The 22,414-nt window shown below is 39.1% G+C and overlaps 11 non-coding genes across 11 annotated transcripts; 3 read left to right on the top strand and 8 right to left on the bottom strand.

Moving 5' to 3' along the window:
- Positions 1 to 523: 523 nt before the first annotated feature.
- Positions 524 to 596, bottom strand: Trnar-acg. The gene has a single exon. It is a non-coding gene; the product is annotated as a tRNA-Arg (tRNA).
- A 1,251-nt stretch (positions 597 to 1,847) lies between these two features.
- Positions 1,848 to 1,929, bottom strand: Trnas-cga. The gene has a single exon. It is a non-coding gene; the product is annotated as a tRNA-Ser (tRNA).
- A 2,007-nt stretch (positions 1,930 to 3,936) lies between these two features.
- On the bottom strand, positions 3,937 to 4,009 carry Trnav-aac. The gene has a single exon. It is a non-coding gene; the product is annotated as a tRNA-Val (tRNA).
- A 1,410-nt stretch (positions 4,010 to 5,419) lies between these two features.
- Trnav-aac lies at positions 5,420 to 5,492 on the bottom strand. Its single transcript has one exon. It is a non-coding gene; the product is annotated as a tRNA-Val (tRNA).
- Positions 5,493 to 8,467: 2,975 nt separating this feature from the next.
- Trnat-agu lies at positions 8,468 to 8,541 on the bottom strand. The gene has a single exon. It is a non-coding gene; the product is annotated as a tRNA-Thr (tRNA).
- Positions 8,542 to 9,271: 730 nt separating this feature from the next.
- Trnai-aau lies at positions 9,272 to 9,345 on the top strand. Its single transcript has one exon. It is a non-coding gene; the product is annotated as a tRNA-Ile (tRNA).
- A 1,712-nt stretch (positions 9,346 to 11,057) lies between these two features.
- Positions 11,058 to 11,140, bottom strand: Trnal-uaa. The gene has a single exon. It is a non-coding gene; the product is annotated as a tRNA-Leu (tRNA).
- Positions 11,141 to 13,324: 2,184 nt separating this feature from the next.
- Positions 13,325 to 13,398, top strand: Trnat-agu. Its single transcript has one exon. It is a non-coding gene; the product is annotated as a tRNA-Thr (tRNA).
- Positions 13,399 to 14,944: 1,546 nt separating this feature from the next.
- Trnav-cac lies at positions 14,945 to 15,017 on the bottom strand. Its single transcript has one exon. It is a non-coding gene; the product is annotated as a tRNA-Val (tRNA).
- A 4,388-nt stretch (positions 15,018 to 19,405) lies between these two features.
- Positions 19,406 to 19,477, top strand: Trnam-cau. The gene has a single exon. It is a non-coding gene; the product is annotated as a tRNA-Met (tRNA).
- A 2,597-nt stretch (positions 19,478 to 22,074) lies between these two features.
- On the bottom strand, positions 22,075 to 22,146 carry Trnaq-cug. The gene has a single exon. It is a non-coding gene; the product is annotated as a tRNA-Gln (tRNA).
- Positions 22,147 to 22,414: the final 268 nt, after the last annotated feature.

Raw genomic sequence — 22,414 nt, 5'->3', positions numbered from 1 at the left:
CTCAGTGAAGCAGAGCCAAGGATACAAGCTACAGATTCAGAAACCCACCTACTAGTAAAGATGCTGTTTTGGCTCAGTGATTCCCATTTGATAGGACTGTCACAGTGCTCGCGCTCAGCGCTGCCTCTCCCCACGAGAGAATCAAAAAGGTAGAAACAAAAGCCTTTCTTCGAATGGCTTTTTGTTGTTGTTGTTGTTTGGTTTTGTTTTTTAGGTAATTCCTGTTTCAGGAAATGATCAAAAGGTACAAAGAAAAGGATCTTGGGGCCTGTCCTTGAGCTGCTTTTTCTTTCTTGTTTTTTCTCCAGGGTAGAACTTCAGCAACAGCGCCTCTTCCGGCTTCTTAGTGATTAACTGGAGTTTTGTAAAAGTTAATTTCGGGAGCAACTAAACTACTGCCTCCCTAATTTTTCTACTTCTTCTTTGTCTTTGAACACTCACCTGATAGGATTAGTTTCAAGGCTCATTGTGTAGACTTGTTTGGGTAAGCCTTTGAATGAAGCATTACGAAAACGTGAGCTACCGAGCCAGCCAGGAGTCGAACCTAGAATCTTCTGATCCGTAGTCAGACGCGTTATCCATTGCGCCACTGGCCCGCGCCCTTCCCGTCTTTTTTTTAGGATGGTATTGCACTATAGGAGAAACTACTATTAGGCAGGGTTTACAATCAAAAAACTTTAAGAGGGAGGTGGACAATACATACTAGGAAAGCATGATTTCTTTCCTGGTTTCCTTACGTGATATACGCTCATATACAGTACCACTACTGCAACCAAGAACCAATTTTCATCTTTAGGACATTGTTATGTAGTAGGGTGAAAGTCAATTCCTTCAACACAGTATTTAAGACTATATCTTTTCTGTGCCTAATTTTGAGCTCTTCAGTGTTGTTTTTTAAATCAATCATCTACTTTCACCTTTCTTTCTTTCTTTCTTTCTTTCTCTATTTCTTTCTTTCCCTCTCTCTCTTTCTTTCTTTTTCTTTCTTCCTTCTTTTCTTTCTTTTTGTTCTTAGAGGTAGGCACTGACAGGTCATTAATATGCAATCGACATTACCTTAAAGTTAAATATTGCAAAAACAAACTGAAGTGATTTCCTGTACATTTCTGGAGACATCATAGTCTCTTTTTTTTATTATTAAAACAGCAAAAAGTATCATCACTCACCTTTGGGAAAATGTATTCTAAAATGGGATTTTGTAACTCAGTGATGTAGCTAAACACATTTAAATATTTAAAAATACTAAGGACACAATTCAATAGATGTACATTTTAGTAATCATATGTGACATAAGAGGAACTATGGAATATTACTAGGAAAACAAGTTTACAACTAATTAATTTACTTCAAGGTACGTGGCTCAAGAGTCTTAGCAAACTTAAAACTCCAATACTGCCGGAACAACAGCAAAGCCCTTAACCTAACCAAACCAACCAAAAATGAACGAAACCTTGCTTAGCTATTCAAAGTAAGCATAATACAGCTGAAAATGCAGGCATGCTTATCTCCTTCGTGGATAAGGTTTCATAAGCCTTTTTGAAAGACAAAAGTGTGCTCTAAACCCATTCCTTGTGCAAAGTTGGAGAACTGCACTGAATTACACCTTTGCTGGTGTTTAGGAAGGAACAAGCAAACGGCACCGTGCGGAAAAATTGTAACTCTCTAGTGCCCTCCGGAAAAAAAATCTCAGGTTTTAAGTGCGAACTACAGACTAACGGGCTTGTCAGTATGCTAGTACAACCACCAAAGGAAATTTTGTCAAGACAGCAAAGCGTGCAGTAAGTGGATAGACAGAAAATATAGCCGCTGTGAGCAGGATTTGAACCTGCGCGGACAGAAAATATAGCCGCTGTGAGCAGGATTTGAACCTGCGCGGGGAGACCCCATTGGATTTCGAGTCCAACGCCTTAACCACTCGGCCATCACAGCACCATACAAGAACCTTTTACTCATTATTCTGAAAACCAGTATAGACCATGTAGACATGGGGCTATGTCTTACTCCACAGAGCTCTCCTTTTAGAGAAGAGTCTCTTCTACATTCCACATCCAATCCAATTCCACGCACTTTAAGTCACAGAAAAATCCACCACTGTGTTCTTCAAGCCACTACAGAAGTTGAATTTGTTCCAATATTTGTAATCTGTTTTCTTGGCCTACTGTGTGCCTGGCTCACTGCCGGGCACTGAAAGTAGATATGTTGCAAATCAGACATGGCTCCTTCTATAAAAACACTTAGTATCTAATGGAAAACAAATTCACTGCGCCCATATGGAGATTTTGAAGTATTAGTGAAATAATAATAATCCCTGCACCATACAGACCCTTAATGAGTGCATAGCAGATAAATTTCTGCTTACCAGAAAGGATATGAATGAGAAGTGATCTACAAACAAGTAAATGTTGAAGCAAATCTTATCTACAACAGTCTTCTCTGGATACCTGCCTCTGTTTGTGTGTGTGTGTGTGTGTGTGTGTGTGTGTGTGTGTGCTGATACCGGGGCTTGAACTGGGAACCTGGAAGCTGTCTCTTAGCGCTTTTTTTTTTCTTTTTCTTCCCTCAAGGCTGATTCTCTACTAGTTGAGGCACAGCTCCACTTCCAACTTTTTGGTAGATGAAGACAACAGTCTCATGGACTTTCCTACCCAGGTTGGCTTTGAACCTCACTTCTTGATTCTCCATCTCAGCCTCTTGAGTAGCCTGGAGCCACCAGTGCCTGGTGCTGCCTCCATTAAAAAAAATCATAATTAAAAAAATTTATGACGCCGGGTGCCGGTGGCTCACACCTGTAATCCTAGCTACTGAGGAGGCTGAGATCTGAGGATCAGGGTTCAAAGCTAGCCCAGGCAGGAAAGTCCATGACACTCTTATCTCCAATAAATCACCAGAAAAGTGGAAGTGGTGCTGTGGCTCAAGTACTAGAGTGCTTCCCTTGAGCTGAAAAGCACAGGGACAGCGCCCAAGCCCAGAGTTCAAGCCCCACAACCTACTGCCCCCCCAAAAAATATTATGACTATCTCTCTTTGAATCAAGAGTTCCTGGTAGACATGTGTCTTAATCTTAATTTGTTTTTACATATTCTCTCTATATTCACTGAAACGATTTTTTTAATATACAGGAGGGGCTTTCATTTCTAAGTATATAGTGCTTAAACAAATCTCTGGACTCATCTGTCTTTTTCCTGTCTAACTCTTGTTCATGTCTCTTTCCTCTTTACCCAGCATACACTACTGTCACTGCCTTGTTTCACTTCAGCTCCACTGTCTCTATCCATTTGTGCTCTTCCCTTAGCACAGTTAGAAACTAAGTAGCTTAACATGACTGAGAATATTACAGGAGAAGTAGTTTGGTTCTTGCTACAAAATAAAACAGCTCCCACCAAAGGAACAGTGTATATGTGACTACAATTTTTCTGGATGCACACATTGCTGAATGATTTGCTTTAGAAAAGATTGTTTCAGTCAGTAATCTTTCTTACACTCTTTTCTTTTCTTTCTTTCTTCTTTTCTTTCTTTCATTTTCTTTCTTTCTTTCTTTCTTTCTTTCTTTCTTTCTTTCTTTCTTTCTTTCTTTCTTTCTTTCTTTCTTTCTTTCTTTCTTTCTTTCTTTTTCTTTTTCTTTTTTTTTTTGCTGGGCCTGGGCCTGAGTGCTGTCCTGAGCTACTTTTGCTCAAGGCTAGTGCTCTACCATTGGAGACAAAGTACCACTTCTGACTTGATTTTTTCCCTGTGATTAACCAGAGATAAGAGTCTCACAGACTTTCCAGCTCAGGCTGGTAGGATCCTCAGATCTCAGCTTCCTGAGTAGCTAGAAAAAGTCAACTCTTTTCTTTGAAATAAGAATTTTGTGATTTATTCTAGTAACATTCAAATTGATGGAAAAGTTGAGGGAGGAGTCAGTTCCTTTAAGGTCTTAAGTAAGGAAAAGGTCCAACTGTGTTTCCACCTGGTTTCGAACCAGGGACCTTTTACGTGTTAGGCAAACGTGATAACCAGTACACTATGGAAACCCTACGATGCTGTTGTAGCTGCTTCTAGTTCCCTCTAATTTTATCAGTAAAGTTTTATACTATGTTCTGAAAGTCTCCTGGTGTAAGTTTTTTTTTCTTCAGCTTCTCCTTGTTTGAAAGGTACCTCAGTTTCACCCTCTTACTCCAGGTGTCTTTCCCTAGATTCTCCCTCTTTCTGATGAAACAATAGTGAGAAACACTTCAATCTCAGACAAATGACTACAACTACTGGCTCCCAATTCTACATCCTGTTACTTAAATTATTTAATTTAAATTATTTAAATTTAAATTATTTAATCTCTCCATCCCTCAGCTTCTGCAACTATACAAGAAGCAGATGATTTTAAATAATAGTGTTTTTTTCACCTATAAGCTAGCAAATTAAGCATAAGGAGTTTGTCCTATTATTATTTTAAATCAGACTTAAAATGCTAGCTTATATTGCTTCTCCCCTCTAACCTGTCAAAATACTAAGTCTGAGATCTGGTGCGACTTGAATCCTAAGAAAATAAATTAGCTTTTCTTGCATAGGTTTGAAAGAATTTTTGTAAGGAGGGTAATGAGAGTTCTGTTGGTTCTACTGGAGGTAGAGGGTGATATTGACAGAAAATACTGCGGTCTGATTTCCCATCTAGAGATTCTAGATTCTGCTACCCCCTTGTGGTAGTTTAGCGCAGGAGCAGAGGGGAAAATCCCACTGGTTTTTCCTGAGCGTGGGTCAAGGGGAGTGGAAACATTCTACATATCCATTTTAAAGCAAAATATGTACTGACATACACATGTCCCTAAAGTTTTACGTCCTTTCCCGTGTTATTTCCAGGACATAGATATAATGCAAAAAGCAAACATTTAGCTGCTTCATCCTTTCTTTAGGCATGGTCTCCGGCTGCTGGGAGCCCTGGTGGAGCACAGCAGGCTGCTGATTTCTGAGTCCAGAGAGAATCAGGCAATAAATGTTGCCCGGTGAGTCCGCCCCGTGCCATGACTTCTCGCCACCTACGGTCGAGGCCCACAGCAAATCACAGGTCAGAGGATCTTCCCGGAAACGGTGGAAGACTGGCCTGGGGGAGGAGGGCAATGGTGGGGATAGGAAGATGGAATCGGTCACGAAGTCGTGTTCAGACGTTCCAGCATTTCTCAAGGGAGGGAAACTCGTTTTTCTAACCTATTCTCAAACTGGTGATTTCTTTTATCTGTCACTTGATGGTAACTGTTGCTGTATTTCCAAGCTAATTTCTGTTGTTTCTTGGACATAAGATACAGTCACTGCGAAAGCCCACACATGCTGGTTTAGAGGGCGCCAAGCCACGGGCCGGGGGCAGGCAGTTGGGGACATGTTCCGGCCGCCTCCGGAACACAAGAGGAATATCCTGATTTTTGTTCGTAAACAAGAAAAACACAGAGCACCGATGTTTCCGCCCGGTTTCGAACCGGGGACCTTTCGCGTGTTAGGCGAACGTGATAACCACTACACTACGGAAACCTGACGCTAGAGGGGCGCTTCCCTCTGCAAACATAAGTGAACACACTTAATGCTCTAGGTTTACCAATTGGGTTTGTCTTTTCCTTACAGAAAATGTTCTGCGGTGAGGTACTGTCGTATTCCTTACACCATTTATTATTTTTTTAATTTATTAAAAGAATTAAATACCTATGATGGAGCTTTATCAGCCGAAACGACTATCTACTTGAAGCTACCCAAGTCTAGTGAAAGAAGCCTACAGAAAACTGACACTAGAGACTTGAGAGATGAAAGCAACGTGGCGCTTGTAGAAAGATTAGAATGGGAATTTAATCAGTGGGAAGAATTGGAGTAACCATGATTTTCTGCAGGAAGCCAATGATTTGAACAGAACACAAAAAAGAAATTAAATGGAGTGTGAACTGGACGAAGGGAAGTATGATGAGAGAAATTGAAGGGGTGGGAGACAAAGTAGAACTATAAAAAATTTGTACGATAGCCACTAACCTGTCAACTTAACCTAATTGGCCTTTCTAACATAGTATACTAAAATTCTGCCTATTATTATTATTTTCTAGTGCAAATGGGAAAATCACCAAACTAATAAGACCATATAATATTTTAATGAAGTTTACAGGATTAAAGTGGTTTCTTTCCTGGCATCAGTATTACGGCTTTGAAGCCTTTCCTCTGCTCAGAGTTGTAGTCTGGCACTTGAGCCACAGATCCCCTTGTAGGTTTTTACTGGTTAACTGATTGTAAGTCTCATGGACTTTTCTGCAGGGCTGGCTTCGGAGCCAGATTCTCAGATCTCAGCTTCCTGAGTAGTTGGAATTTAGTCCTGAACCATTAGCACTGAGCCTAAAATCATTTTAAAAATGTTTGTTTGCCTTTTTTTTTTTTTTGGTAGACAACACAAAGCAGAAGTCAACAATAAAAGGCTAGCTAGAAATTTCCTAGACTTTGGGAAACATAAGCCCTATCTTCCTAAATTACCCCTAAGTGAAAGTAAAAGCACAATGGAAATTAGAAATGATTAGGATGAAAGAAGGAAAATACATGAAGCCAGAGGGAAAGGGAGAGAGAGAGAGAGAGAGAGAGATTAGAGAAGAAAGGTTGAAGAGAAGAAAGTGTTGAGAAAGACGTGGTGTTTTATACTTGAAATCAGTTGCTTGGTCTACACTGAAAAATGGATACCACCAATCTTGATGATAAGGAGAAAAAAGAGGAGTTTGCTACAGATGGATAGATGGTGATGAAAAGATACAGAGGACCAAAACAGGAAAGAAATACCATTTCAATTTGTATACAAATCCATTTAGGAAAGACACCTCCCTTTAGCTAAGACAAAGGCTTTATTGAAAACATTTTTTTTTTCTTTTTGTGCTGGTCCTGAGGCTTGAATTCAGAACCTGGGCTTTGTCCCTGAGCTTCTTTTGCTCAAGGCTAGCACTCTACCACTTGAGTCACAGCTCTATGTCCAGCTTTTTTCTTTTTGTGGTAGTTTAGATATAAGTGTCTCAGACTTTCTCCTACCTGCTCTGGCTTTGAACAGTGACCCTCACATCTTAACCCTCTGAGTAGCTAGGATTACAGGTGTGAGCTATCAGCACATAGCAAGAAAAAAAAATGAAAACAGAGTAACCACATTAGTCATTGAGTGCTTTTAAGTATTCCATTCTTTAGAGCTACATGATATCATTATGTTATTCTCAGTTCCTTTAAGGATTCTTCTATTAATATTTTTAAAAATTTAGTTTTTGCGGTGCTAGGGATCAACATAGACCCTCTAGTAAGGTAGTCAAGCACTCTTACTGAGGCATATCTCCATCCTAAAGTGTCTTTTCTGATGTTGATCAGTCTTTGGACACATTAATATTTCTCTGTACTCCACAAAGAGGCTACTAAGTCCATGGGACCATTATAGTAAGGTAGGAAGAAACTGAGAAGCAATCCATTGCATGCAGAATTCTGTTTACATTATCAAGAGTGAAGATGTGGATATTGTTAGAATCTGTCATACAATTTGAAGATATATCTTAGATAGGGGGAAAAAAACCAACCAGCAGACAAAATATCTTCCTCTTCAGGGTTTGATGTCCTTTTCAGACATTTAATTTTAAAAAATTGTCTTAAAAAATTGTCCCAAGATTCAAAGTGTCCAAATGCTCTTTTCATTTAACTGTAATTAGTTATTAACTATGTTATTTTGCCACTAACTCTTCTTTTAAGATGATATCAATTTCATTTTCAAAAATTTCTGTTGTCTTGAATCTAGAATGATTTAAAGAGGAAGAAGTTATTGTAATATTCAATCTAGACTTCTTAGCCCACTAAGTTATTACTATTCTTTATCCCCCTTTAGACTAAGAAAAGAACCAAAATGTAAAAGAAACCTAAAAGTTTACTAAGAGGTGTGGAAGAAGATTGAAAGGTCAAGAATTTAAATTGTCACCACTGACTATGGCCTCTTGTCTCTAATGCCCTTATACTGTTTCCTGGAACCTAATGATTCACTTGTCTCCCTACTAAAACAGCTACAATACAATAAAAACTACAATTAAAACCAACCAACCAACCAACCACCACCAACAAACCCCAAAAAGCCCCTGGCTTTTATTAGTTCACTGTAAAAACACTGAGTGCCAATTCTATCCAAATTGTGGTGCAAAAATAATATTCTCTGACTAATCAAATACAAAATGCCTGAAAGAGCCTAATGTTGAAATTTCAGAGTAAGGACAAAGGAGCAAACCCAAACCGTATTCATGCTTAGTCTGCCTGTCTACCACTAATCTCACAACGTTAGAATAAGGGTTTTGTCTTACCTGTTTTCTGGCGTACACATTGGGGAAGCTTTCCAGGAAATTGCTCCTTTTCTTTTTTTCAGCATTGCAAAGGCCGAGCATTGGGAAGGTTTATTGGATGTGAATTCAAACTGTTTGGTTCAGTTATATCTTGTACCAGTACCAAAATGACGGGAAACAGAATAACGTAGGCCCCGCTGGGATTTGAACCCAGGATCTCCTGTTTACTAGACAGGCGCTTTAACCAGCTAAGCCACGGAGCCAGCTCCAGGAAGGGATCACCGTTATGTATTATTTGAATATAATTTCACAATTTTGTAAATCTGAACAATACTAGAAATTAGTCTGTGGCGTGATTTGAAAATAATAGCATGGACACCTCAATCGAAACCGAAGGGAAAAAAAATAGAGACTAGATTGAAATGGCTGTCTCTCCTTGGAGAGTTGTCACAATGTAGACCACAGACTCATTATATACTCTAGTGGTCGAGCAAGATCTCTGTAACCCAAAGCGGGGGAAAATGATTGCCCACCACTGCGTTTTAAATAGGCCTGTTCTTCTTCTCTTAGTGTGGATAAGCAGATGACAAGGATGCAACTTCCCAGGTTTCCTGGACTCTGCAAAGAACTGACCATACCCTAAAGGTCTCCAGGAGCGAAAGGAGTCTGCGCCCCTCGCGCAGGGGCCGAATCCCCCCGGCCTGTGGCAGCGCCGTGGATGGTACATTGATCCGCTGTTGCGGGCTCCAGCTTGAAGCAGATTTGGGTTTGTCTCATCTTCAGGACGTAGATCTTTGTGACTCAGAATTGGAGATTTAAAAACAAAAATCATTTCCCCAAGAGATGCAGGTGCTTTTTTGTTTTGCCAAATCTGGGGTTCTTTTCTGAAAAAAGATCGGATAATAAAGAAATGGAATGAATTGTACATTAAAAAGTCAAGCAAATGTTGTTTGAAATTAATTTATATTTCAAAAGAGAAGAGGTGGGCGTCTTGGCCGGTTAGCTCAGTTGGTTAGAGCGTGGTGCTAATAACGCCAAGGTCGCGGGTTCGATCCCCGTACGGGCCAACTGCAAGTTTTGCAGGTGGAATTTACTTAAGTGCGTTTTTACACCTGTGCATGTGCTTCGCTGATTTGCACAAATTCTCAAAAGATAGCTTTACATCAGTCCATATTCTTCTTGTTCCTCCTTGAGTAAAATACCAAGTAATTGCTTTCTCCAAAAACAAAGGATACATTCATTTGACAAACCATATATATATATAAAATATAATACATATATAACATATAATATACTACATATATGTAGTATATTCCGTTTATTTAATAGATTTATATATTATATGTAACATATTATATTTAGATATATTAATATATAATATAATTATATATACATATAGATGATAAAAATAGAAGCATATCTATCAAGGCAATATTTATCCAGCTCAGAAGCAATAAATCTGCTGGTCAATATATAGCCAATTTCTAAGTTTTTCCAGAGGATGGCTAAAGGTATATTTAGTGTATATTTAGTGGCAGAGAGCACTTTTTAATTTATCAGGTACTTTCTTAGATACATCACATACATTTCAATCCTCACAATCTTTAGTAGGTTAAAGATTGTTATCAATAAAGAACAAAGAATTATTGGCTCAAAGAGTTAATGGGAAAGCCAGAATTAGAATATGTGATTGTTGAGTCACAAAGTCCATGATATTTCAAATCCTATTAAGGATACCATTCTGTTTTTTTTTTTTTTTAAACATGTATGAGACCAAGTGTCCTGGCTGGTACAGGGGTATAGCAGACAGGTATAGTTAAGAAACAACCTTAATTTGAGCAGGGAGAACAACACAATACTTAGCAGCTTTATGGTAGTCTAAATCCTGCTGTGGTTCCCTTACTTTTAAAGGGAATAGAATTGAGGACATTGGCATTTCGATTAATTGGGGGAAACAGTCAATAATGGTACTAGGATTTCTGGTAGTTGTATGTAGAGTTGTACAGTTGTAAATATATCATATATTCCATATGTTATAAGAAGGAGAATGCAGACAAGTGAAAATATTAAATATAAAATCCAAATCTTTAAATTATTTTGTAAGGAGGATGGGCATTTAAATTTAGATACAAAGCCAGAAGATCAACCTTGGCTACAAGAAAACACTTCTGATGTCTAACATCATGAAGTTTAAAGGCAAATAACAAACCAGGCCCATCTTCTTGCAGTTTATCTATCTATCTATCTATCTATATATTTAATTAGCTGCATCATATTTAATGATCTTCACACAAGTCATAAGAGAAAAATCTGACAACTATGTAGAAAAATTCAGAAAGGATATTTATAAGCAATTCACAGAAAAGAGAATTCAGATGCCTCTTTAACATATAGAAAGATGCACCTGGGAAATACCAAATAAACTACCACAAAGGGACCATTTTCACTTTTCAGACTGGGAAAAATAAAACCAAGAAAACTCATTCTCTACTGGAGAGGAATTAATCAACCCCTCTAAAATGCTAAAGACACGGAAAGCTCTTGTAAACTTCGTTCATCCAGTACAACCTTTAGTAACAATGAGACTCCAAGCTGGGTCGTTTTCATGTCTTGGGGGCTACAGAGAGCTGCTAGTTTCTTTATGATTTTAATGGCAAATAGCTCATTGGATGTTTCTCTTGGAATACTCAAAATGTATTAGCAGGTAATGTTTATGCAAAAAGATAGAGAAATGGATACGTACTTGGAATATGAGATTTAAGAAAATACAAAATGCATCTACCGAGAGTGGGGTTCGAACCCACGCGGGCACTAGCCCATTGGATCTTAAGTCCAACGCCTTAACCACTCGGCCATCCCGGTACCCCGAGAAACTCATGGGAAAGAATTATTTTATTTTATCCAATGCATCTGTGCTGAAACTGCATCCCAGTTTTGTGGAATTTTAAAATACGAGAATGATTATAAGAGAGAAAATACTGAAGTACTTCCAGAAAACACTTTCCTCCTCACACGATTACGTCCAGGGTTCTAGAGAAATCTTCGTTTTTTAAAAAACTTGATTTGAAAAACCAGTGGCGACAGAGAGGATGGGGACGGTGGGGAGTAGAAACTATGGCACCAACATCACCCCTTTATCTGTATTTTACCAAAGGCGTCGGCTATCCTTTGTTGTTGTTGTTGTTGTTGTTGTAGTAACTGTTGTTCAGAGGTCACCTGAACTGGTCCAGACACACTGCAATGTTGGAGGCATCCGGTTTGGGGCCCAGGGGACATTACATTCAAACGAATTGCTGCTGTGGTGAATTCAGACATCTTCAGGGTCCACAGAGGCAGTTCAAAGACTTTCAAAGATATTTAGCTCAATATGTCCACAAAAGGCAAATATCGTATATACTTTATACACAATATATCAATGTTACTTCTTTTCATGGCATAATCCCTGAGGTCAGGGAGAGAATGACTGGAAAACCCCCAGTCCATCCATTCATGGCACTCTTAAGCATTATAGGAAGAGCCTGTGTTCTCATGAGCTCAGGTGAGGATAATTTATGGAAAGTAGCTAGAGCTTCGCGTACAAAGGTGTAGGCTTAATTTTGGAGCCATGTTAGCTCATATAAGTTTGCTTTGGCCCCACCCTAACAAAGTTTACAAGCAAGATACAAATGGATCTTCAGACCTAAAACAGACAGGGTTTCTCTAAGCTGTGGAAAATTTAAGAGTGCATTGCCAGCAGTAGCTCGGAATGTAGGAACAAGTGGGTGAACTTAGTTTGGCTGAGGAGTTCCAAGCAGAATGGTGAAAGTGATTCCTAGTACTTTTTGCTGCATAGAGTGAAATGTGAGATGAGGGACATAAGGCAAAAGATCTGCTAGATATAAAGAAATCACAATGGGCTCTGTTGGAAAGGAAAACTATTACTCTCAGCTGCTCCAGAGTGAAAATCAAGCCAAAATCAGGAAAAGATTTTTATTACGGAGGCTGAAGCAGGTGAGTTGTTTATGACCAGAAATTTGAAAAAAAAAAAAAAGCAAGCCTGGACAACATAGTTAGATTCTGTCTCAGAAAATAAAACAAAATAAGACACATCCACCCACCCCCAAACCAAACAAAAACAAACAAAACCAAATCCAAAGAATTGGTTTTCAAAAATTTAATCCGGAATGATATTAGGAATTGTAGTCCAAAAGGTAAGTGACACTGTAAATGTTTTAAAACCCAGAGTGAATTCAGGCAGCCTCTGAACAGAAAAACAACCCCTAAAGATGCTAAGGACAGATCCCATTGATTAAATAACAGTCCTGTAAACCCTTAGGAGTGAGGTCCTGCAACACCCTTCATGGGAAGCCCAGGCTAGGCAAGCGCTTATTTTCAAGAGGTTTTTGAATGTAGCTTTTGTTTAAAAAGAAGTTGGCAAAAATATTCCAAATCTAGATTTTTTGGGGGACATACATTCAATGTTGCAAGCAATCACATCTGTATTGTCACAACAAGAAAACAGACACAGACCATGTAGAACTGCTAAATGAGTGAAAGTGGCTGCCACATCTGCTCATATGTTGGGGGACAAGTAACTTATGTTACATGTCTGGATATTGAAACTTAGAAGAATCTGAGTTTAAACTCTAATACTACCACCAGAAAATGTATATATGTATGTGTATATGTATACACACACACACACACACACATGCACGTGCGCATCCTCGATACTCTATCACTCCCTGAAGGAAGAGATAAAACAAGAGCTTAGGCAGACTAATTTCTAGGTGTGAAGAGATGCAATGATTCTCAACAATATCTCTTCTTGGCCAGAGTTAATAGTCTGATGGTGTCCTTGGGGTATAGAGCAATTTTCTGAAGGTAGATGGACTTTCAGGCTCTGTGCTTGTTTATTCTATAGCAAGAAAATTCTTTTTGTGGTTTTGACTGAGGCCCAGATAAATGTGCTTATCATAACCCAAAGAAATCATTGAAATACAATTCTTGACAGAGAGGTGGAATTTTGTAAAATAACAAAACTTATCATGAAACTATGGCTTGCATGGCTCTGTGGCTTAGTTGGTTAAAGCGCCTGTCTAGTAAACAGGAGATCCTGGGTTCAAATCCCAGCAGGGCCTTCTTTTCTGTGTTAAACTTTAACTTCTCATTTTAAGCAGATTCTTTACTTGATGAAGGTACATTCAACTGGTTGAAGATTTATACCTAATGGGGCACTTAGACTTGTCTTGATACTTGAGGCACTTTGTACACAATGAGACTGTGTGTAGCTAAAGGGTAGAGTATTTTACTAGGGTGAGTGAAGGAAGCCCTTCCCACATTCATTTCCTAGGAATTAGCAAACTTCATGTTGGAAATCTATCATATAGATATTTTCCACATTTCCTAAGAAACATACATTTCATGTTGTTGGGTTTATTACAACTCAAAAAGAAGGTAAGAAAAATAAAAGAATGTTATAATACCTATTTTTCTATGTAGGTTTCTAGGGATGTCACTAAATGACCTGACTAGAGGAGGAACTGGATGACATCTTAAAAAAAGATACAAATGATTTGTGATCAAACACCAAGACAAAATACAAAAAACTAATAAAAGGATGAAGGCAAATGAGGTCTGAATCTCAGATAATTTCTTAAAGATTAAAAGCCCAAGAGTTGGGCCCTGCTGGCTCATGCCTGTAATCCTAATTACTCAGAAGAATGAGATCTGAGGGTCATAGTTCCAAGCCAGCCCAGGTAGGAATGTTATCTCCAGTTAACCCAATCAGCCCAAAGTAGAGCTGTAGCTCAAGTGATGGATCACCAGTCTTGAGCAAAAAGACAGACAGACACACACACACACATACACACACACAGAATAAAGTTTTAGGTTTTGTCTGCTCTTGCTCTTTTGTTATTCTAGGACAGTATTTTCAAAGAATTACATTCTATCAATGCTTCTCTTCATCCTTACTATTTTGAACAACATTCTTGCCTATGGTATTATTGTCAGCTTCTTGCTTGTTTGTCTCTGTAAGGAATGATTAAATTGTATGAGTGCTTCTTTTATGAATGTTTGGAACGCAATTTGTTACATAACATTGGCTACATAATTTGTGCAAAATGAAAATGTCCCTTGTTTAAAGACTAAGAATTTCAAGGCAGCGATAGTAGAAAATCAAATCCTTGCCTTTGATATGGATGGGAGGTAGCAAGCACATGTCCTTGATTATATTTAGGAGTTCAATTATTTGACAAAAGACAGATTTTTTTTAATATTTGAAAATTAAATCTTCATTGTATAAATAAGACGTTATAGGATTAAACAGAAAAATAAGTTTTATATTAGCTCAAAAAGACAGATTTTTAAGACACTTGGAAATGGAAATTAAGTGTATATGAAGGACCCTAGAGGGTTGAAAATTTAAAGTTAACTTTCTAAATGGGAATAGTATTTCTTCTCTAATTCCACTTTTTTTCTCAAGGAGCTACAAGACCCTGTAAATGGCACCTAGATTGGGATGCTTCCACTGGGGAAGATACTGCTTTACCATTCTAGTCTCCTGTTGTTTTGGGGGTTTTATTGGCTAACATAGCTCTGTTTCATTTTTAGATCTTTGAATGGACTAGTTCTTTGAAAACTGTCGATGGTAATCATGCATGTTAGGAAGAAAAACACAGACCTTGTTTCCGCCCGGTTTCGAACCGGGGACCTTTCGCGTGTGAGGCGAACGTGATAACCACTACACTACGGAAACCCTTCTTGCAAGATTTTGCTCTCTCACGTAGTTCTAATACGTTTTGGGTACATTAGCGTTAGCTCCTGAAACTTTAAGGCCTTGTATTTAGGTATTTTACCCAGCCAATGTTTACAATTACGTTTTTAAATCTGATCAGAGAGCAGCAAGCACCACGGTGAATTTAGGAGCAAGTGGTAGAGCAAAGAACCTCAAGGTTCAGGCATAGGCTCAGAGTTGAAGGCCCAGGACCAATACACAAAACAAACAAACCCTTCATACTTGTGAAATAATTATTGATTATTACTGAGATTGCTTAAAAAGGAAACTTGCATTTGATTTCCCACCCTCCATTCCTTCCTTCCTTCCTCTCCTTTCTTGTGCCCATACTGGGGCTTGAACTTAGGGCCTGAGTGCTATCCCTGAACTTTTGTGCTACCACTTGCTCTAGAGAAAGAAGTCCATGAATCTATTTGCTTCATTAACACCCAACTCAGTCTTCTTAGATTCTTGTCCACCTGCAGCATGTATCACAGAGAGCTGTTCCATTCTACGGTTGAGTGCTCAGCTGAAGAGTGAGCAGTCACAAAGAAATGACTGAATTCATCAGGACCCGATGTTGCAATCCACGAAAACGGGAAACCAGACCTTGCAATTCAGGTTTGGGGCACCACTGGCTGGCTTCCGCCAGCATCAGGTACCCTGGGTCCATTTTACAAGGTATTGAGTAGGATACAGGGACTTAGGTATAGAAAGAGAGATCTCAATTTCCCTGAAGTCACAAGTACTAATCATGTGCTATAATATTACTCAAATGATAAGTAACTTCTTTATCTTAAGAAGCAGGTGTAAGCAGTAAATGACTGATAGTTTGCATAGATTTTTGTCTATCCCTAAGTTTCCAGAAAGTTTGGTGTGGAATTAGCTAGCCTTCACTCAGGATACAAATCTGAATTCCCATCAAGCCAGAACTGATTGACCTTTCCAGTAAACTCAGCCTCTGAGAGTTCATGTTGGGAGGAGGCATTCCATCTTCCCAAATACTTTTGGGTCTCACAGCTTGGCCTTTGGGGGCTCTCAAAACCAGATTTTCCAAAAATACGTCAAAGGGCCATGGGAGCCTGTTTTTTCAGTGAGCTCAGTGTTGCTAGGGCTCCTCATGTCCTGTTCTCTGCCACCATCTTCTAACCAAATAGCAATGGTGTGTATCTTGAGTTCACATGCATTTTAAAATGACTGTGGATTTGGTCTTATCACTCTTTTATTCCTATGTATGGAATAAAAAATTTCCTCATTCTAAGGTCTCCTCTTCTACTGGATACTCCCTAGATAGCTCTGGGTGACCTGATTTCTCTTTCTTGTTGCTTTCATTTCTTAGAATATTGTAATGTGCACTAGGGGTTAACTTTCTGATCTAGGTCGGAGTTATCCCAGGCAGATTCAGCTTTGTTACTGTCTCCCCTCAGAAGCAAGATGTCCTTCAAAATATTTGATCATGAGCTTTTTCGTTTCTGAGGTCTATAAACAGGTGTGTGCTGCCTTTCTGAGTCCCTTTGCTATGGTAGTTTTCTTGAGTCTTAGGGGACCAGCTCTCAAGATGATTCTTAAGCATTGGCTGTTCTTGTTGCCCATCTTTAAGTAACAAAATTTGCTTCATATAAATTGTGGCATGTGTCTTCTGTTTCGCTGTCTTCTATTTTAGGCAGTTGGTTAAACTATTGTCCAGAATGCAGTGGGAGGAAATGTCCAGACTCCTATTCTGGGAGGTTGGCTTACTGATGATCACCACAAATTGGGAGTCCTCCCTTGGGACTGGTACTTGTTGAACATGAAATTGGTGCAGTGAGCTGGGTCTGATAGAACTATGGCTGATGGGGAAAGAGAGAAGGGTGATACACCCCAGTATTTATCCCTAGGAGAAGATAATCTATAGTCTGAGGCAGAATGTGACATTCCACATCTGTGGTGCAAGTGGAGCATGCTCAGTGGATACTCTGTCTGCCCTGCCATGCTTATTGAGCCTGGTGAAGGAGAGCTTGCTAAATGAGTCTTAGGCTTCTGTTGTCCCTTGTTGCCTTTCTGGAAATAATAACTGTGCTGTGTGTAATTTCTTAGTATGTGAGTGTATTCTATCATGGACTCGGGCAGTTGGTCAAGGTACTGCAAGATTGCTTTTGTTCCTGGTGTGGGGGGGTGGGCGGGGCCGGGAGGGCATGCTGATACTTGCCAATGACCTCTGCTTAATGAATAGAAATCAGTAGCCTCTGATGTTCATGTTGTTTGCTATCTTGATATTTAAGTTTCTTGAAAGGGAAGAAAGTAGGCATATAAAGCACATCAGATATGTGGGTCTAGGGATGGAGAAAGGCCTTGTGAGGAAGGAGGGAGAAGGTGGTTATCTGCAAGCCAAGGAGGAAAGGTTTTGGGAGAAACCAAGGTTGTGACTCTTGAATCCTGAGCTTTTAGCCTGTAAGACAGAAAATAAGCTTCATCACAGTCTATATGATAGTTTGTAGTGCAAGCCTGAATAAATGAATGCAGGTGTCTTAAACATACAGGCGAGACTGATATTTTGTTGTATAAGCTGCTGGTCCCCATGTGAATGGAGGAAAGGGATGTATGGAGCAAAGATAGAGAAATGTCCAATTGGTGTTCTCACTAGGAATCTTTGCTGATGGTATGATGGGAACATATGCCCTGGCTTCAAATCTGGATCTGAGAAACTGATGTTTCCCTCTCTGCCCGCTGCACCCCCAATTGCCACTCCTCCATGCCAGAATCGGCCCATTTCTTTGCCACTTCCCTTGTGAGAAATGTCCCAGGACACAAGAATTTTTCTTCGTAACCCTAGGCTGGGGTCCTAGCTCAAGCAGTAGACAGCTTGAATCAGGAGGACCTGGGGTTCAATCCCTCATACCATAAACAAAGAAAACAAACATTCTTTCTTCATTTTGCTCATTTATTTATTTGTAAATTTCCCTATTGTTGTTTTAGAGGTACTGTAGAGCGGGGTTACATTTACATAGTCAGGTAATAAGTACATTACCTTTCACACAGTATCATCTATTCCCTCACTCTCTGCTCATTTATTTATGTCTGTAAGTACTGGCTTCTTCTGAAGTAATTAATTCCTTTAAAATTCATCCTTAATCTTTCCTTCAAAGGGTTTGCTCCTTTAGCTTTTAGAAATTAGATAGCATCCTGACAAATGAGGACATGGACAGGTGAAGAATCTCAGGTGTGCTCCAGTGTCTTCACCTATAAAACCAAAGGAACCTCATTACAATGACTAGACATGAGCAGTTGCTGAAGTAAACTCTGGGTATCATGTGACAAGCACCTTGCGACTTCCTCTCCCTTCCTCACTGGTTTTTCAGTAAAGAGGCCCAAGCACCACAGCACTTAGATCCTTGAAAGAAAAACGACAAGCCCTCATGGAGAGGAAGAGAGAGATTCTGGATTTTTTACCCAAATCTTATCTTATGACAGGTTGGGTTCTGGTACCTGGTGGAGGTGACTAACAGAACGAGAAACTGAGTGAAAAATTCAGGAGAGGTAATAAATTTCATATATCTATATATCGTCCTATCTATCTCCTTATCTATTTATCTATCTGTCTGTCTGTCTATTCTAAGTGGTAGTTACTTCTATGTTATAAAATGGTTCACATTCAGGACTACTAAGATACTAAGGTCCCATGTCTACCTGGTGGGATCTGGTTCAGTTTTGCTCAGGAACCATCTTGTCCACCTGAACCATTTCCAGCAACTTTTCTCATGCTCTTCTTCTGTAACTTCTTCCTAATATAATTGCCTTAGTGTCTCTCTGGTTTTGGGCGGAAAAAAGTAAGAAAATCCAAATGGAATTGCTGGTATGTTCATGACCACCAACCCCATGCTTATCCTGGGACTGGAAAAATAAGATTTTAATGAAAACAAAGAAAGACTGAAAAGACAGGAAGTAGAAGTTTGGGCAAGAGGAAAGCTATGAAATAGTAGAGGATAAAGTGTCAGAGGTCTCTGTGTAGGCCATTGGTCTGAGACAACCCATTTGGGCTGTGAAAGCTGTCTGCTGACAGGACTACAAATGAGCCCTTTTCTTGAGGGCAGGGATTTGCTAATTCACTCCTCCCTAAACACAGTGAGTCTCACTTTGTACCTTCCTGTTTTCTTTCCAGGCTTGGGTTTCTGAAGACCTGGTTCGATTTACCCTGGAAGAGATGTCACACTTTGAATCATCTTTGATAGAGTGGAAAGTGCAACTTGTTCAGGAGGACAGAATCTTCTGGTTCATGCAAAAAAAATAAATCAGAACAAAAACAATAACAAAATTAGAGTTAAGTACAAAATTTGCTGCATTGAAATGGTTATTTCCATGATAAGGCAGTAAAGCAGGCTGCATATGCTGCCAGCAGAGTGGCGCAGCGGAAGCGTGCTGGGCCCATAACCCAGAGGTCGATGGATCGAAACCATCCTCTGCTATCCCTTTTGTCACATATGACTTCCCCAGTCTATTTGACTTCCAAAATGGAAAGCAATAGAATCTTCGGAGGCTGTAACTCATATATAGAAATGTGAATGACATTTTTAGGTTCTTCAAATGTTCACCGAACTCCCTTTTTAGTCATTTTAACATTTTTATTTTCTTCAAATGTTCACTTAACTCCCTTTTTAATCATTTTTAAAGTGAAGTTAATCCTATTTGGGAAGAGAAAGTGACAAATTGTACATTTTCCTCCAACAAGTTAATGAGTATCTTCTAGTAAATAGAATATATACTGTGATTGTGTAGTACATTTTCTTCCAACAAGTTAATGTGTATCTTCTAGTAAACAGAATATATACTGTGATTGTGTAGTTTCTTGCATCTACAGAAAAAGCATCACTTGAGTTTTTGCTCAGGGATTGGTTACTGTGAATCAATGCTAAATTGCCTATTTACTTAGGTGGAATTCTCCTGCTTCTTTTGCCCCTTTGTTTATTCCTATATGTGAGATCAAGTCATATAGTGACTTCACTAGACATGAAGTGAATTTTCTAGCTTAATCTATGTTATAACAACCTTAGAAGGCACCTTTTGTAGTTTCTTTCCTCCCTATTTGTACAAACTAGATTCCTGGGAATGTCATAAGAAAAATCAAACAAATAGTAGAAACCATTGGAATATATTAAATAAAACTTTGCATTACAATTTCATGGACAAACTCAGAAAACAGACACATAAACAGAATTCTTATTGATGTACTTGCCAAAAAAAAAATGGAGAGAAAACTGTTAGTTGAGAATAAAAAAGGGATCAGGGGAAAATACAGCCAGAATGCTCATTGTACTGTAGTATCCCAGCTCCCGGAGCCTATGGGACTTGAACCCACAATCAGTGAAAGGATGGCTAGAAGCTTTTCACTGAGCCATGTGGCGTCTGTCCCCAGCACACAGAGCTGGAGAACAGCCCCATTTGCTTTTCATGGGGGATTTTTTTATAGGAAGGGGTTTCACATAGGTAATGTTTACCAAAGCAAGCAAGCAGGGTTACAGAACTCACGAGTTCTAAAATGTTTATACAAGTATATAGAAATGTGTAGATGTACACACACTGCATTAAGTATCCACATGTGCATGCTTGTGCATGCACATACACTTCCTTGTCTGTTCATTAAAGAGACCAAAAAATAGATATCCTAGAATCAACCTTAAGACTTCCCTCTTTCTCCCTTCCCACAGATATTGGCCTCTACATGCTATTTCCCCCACTAAAAGGAATCAGCATGTCTAACTAAATTACTTGAAGGCTGGGCCAGTAGAGATAAGTCAACCCTGAGCCATTTATTATGCGAGGAAGAAAATAAACAAAGCAGTGTCATGTTAAAGAACTCAGAAGGACAGTTTGCAAGGGTTAATTAAACGGGTTAATTTGAATACCCATATATTAAGGGCAATACTGAATTTATAAGCCATTAAAGCGATTGGCAAAAAAAAATCCATGATCATGAATAAATAATGAAGAGGATGGCTCTTAGCTGGTAAATAGGAGGAAGCATCTTGCATTGCTTTTTACACTATTATAATGCATGTTCACTCGTTCTTACAATTGTCTTCCAAGCCCAGGCATAGTGAACTTCTCATCTGCCCAAACTCATTCTCATTTTCTACTACTTCTCAGCCTTTCCTCAGTCCTCATGATATGATGGGAGTTGCTTTTTCTTATTACTTCAGTGTTTTAATCAGGAACTGTCTTTAAGCGAATTTAATCTCTTAGCATCTTTATGAATCATACATTTTCTGCCCTCTTACTTTAAAAAAATAGTCTTCTAAAAATAATTTTTCACAAATGTTAGTCATTTCCCCAAAATGTAATTGCCGACATACAGCAAAATCTAAACGTTAGAAGATTTAAACTCTCAATGAATTGTGTTCACAGGAGCCTAAAAAGACTAACAATTTGATGTGAAGTAGAATCCTCTAAAAGTATACTTCCATAGCTTTATTTAAAAACTGAAAAATAGCTGGGCACCCAGGGCTCACACCTGTAATCATAGCTAATCTGGAGGCTGAGATCTGAGGATCCTGGCATAAAAGTCCCTGTAAGACTCTTATCTCCAAAACCAGGACTGGAGCTGTGGCTCAAAGTGGTAGAGTGCTAACCTTGAGCAAAAAGAGCTCAGGGACAGCACTCAGGCCCACACCTGAACTGAATAGTGTTTGGGAATCCTTTCTTTTCTCTTCTGAAGAGAAAAACTTCTATTACATATTTGCCATGGAATTTTCATGTTTATGCTTGAAGGCTGTGACCTTTGAAACAGAAAAATGTTTTAAGAATTTAGTCATCATTACCAGTACCTTCTGTATTTTCAATGCTTTTCTTTGGGTTTAAGGTGTCTTTAAACTTTATAGTGGTATGTAAACAACTACAAGTAAGGATGTGATTTGTGGTACTTATATAACATAAAAAAATGAACGTTTAGTTGGAAATTGATCACTTAGTGAAAGAGATATCTTTCATTCTCTACTTCCTATCTGGCTCCCAAGTCTCCAAATAATTTCTCCTGACTGAAAATTGAACCCTGAAAAGAAAAACCCACAGGTCCCACCGAGATTTGAACTCGGATCGCTGGATTCAGAGTCCAGAGTGCTGACCATTACACCATGGGGCCACTGGTTAGTGTCTTGCCTTCAACACAAACTTTTTAGCGAACATCTTCTTTCAAACTTTCCCAACTTGATTGTCTGCAAGGCCAACACGCCAAGCATTCTCCTTTTCCTCTCTAGGAGTAAGTCTGGCTGCCTGTATCTAACCTCGTTCAACAACTGCTAATTTAGAAAAGGGAGGACCCCTCCCTCCACCCCCACATTGCTCTCGTGGTTCAAGAACTTAGTGCCACACACCTTCGTGCCCCATACCCCCCCCCCCCCCCCCCCCCC

Source organism: Dipodomys ordii, unplaced genomic scaffold, assembly GCF_000151885.1.
Source record: "Dipodomys ordii isolate 6190 unplaced genomic scaffold, Dord_2.0 Scaffold138, whole genome shotgun sequence".
Taxonomy (NCBI): Eukaryota; Metazoa; Chordata; class Mammalia; order Rodentia; family Heteromyidae; genus Dipodomys; species Dipodomys ordii.
Note: the sequence above shows the minus strand (reverse complement) of the source record. Positions and strands in the feature narration are given on the sequence as shown.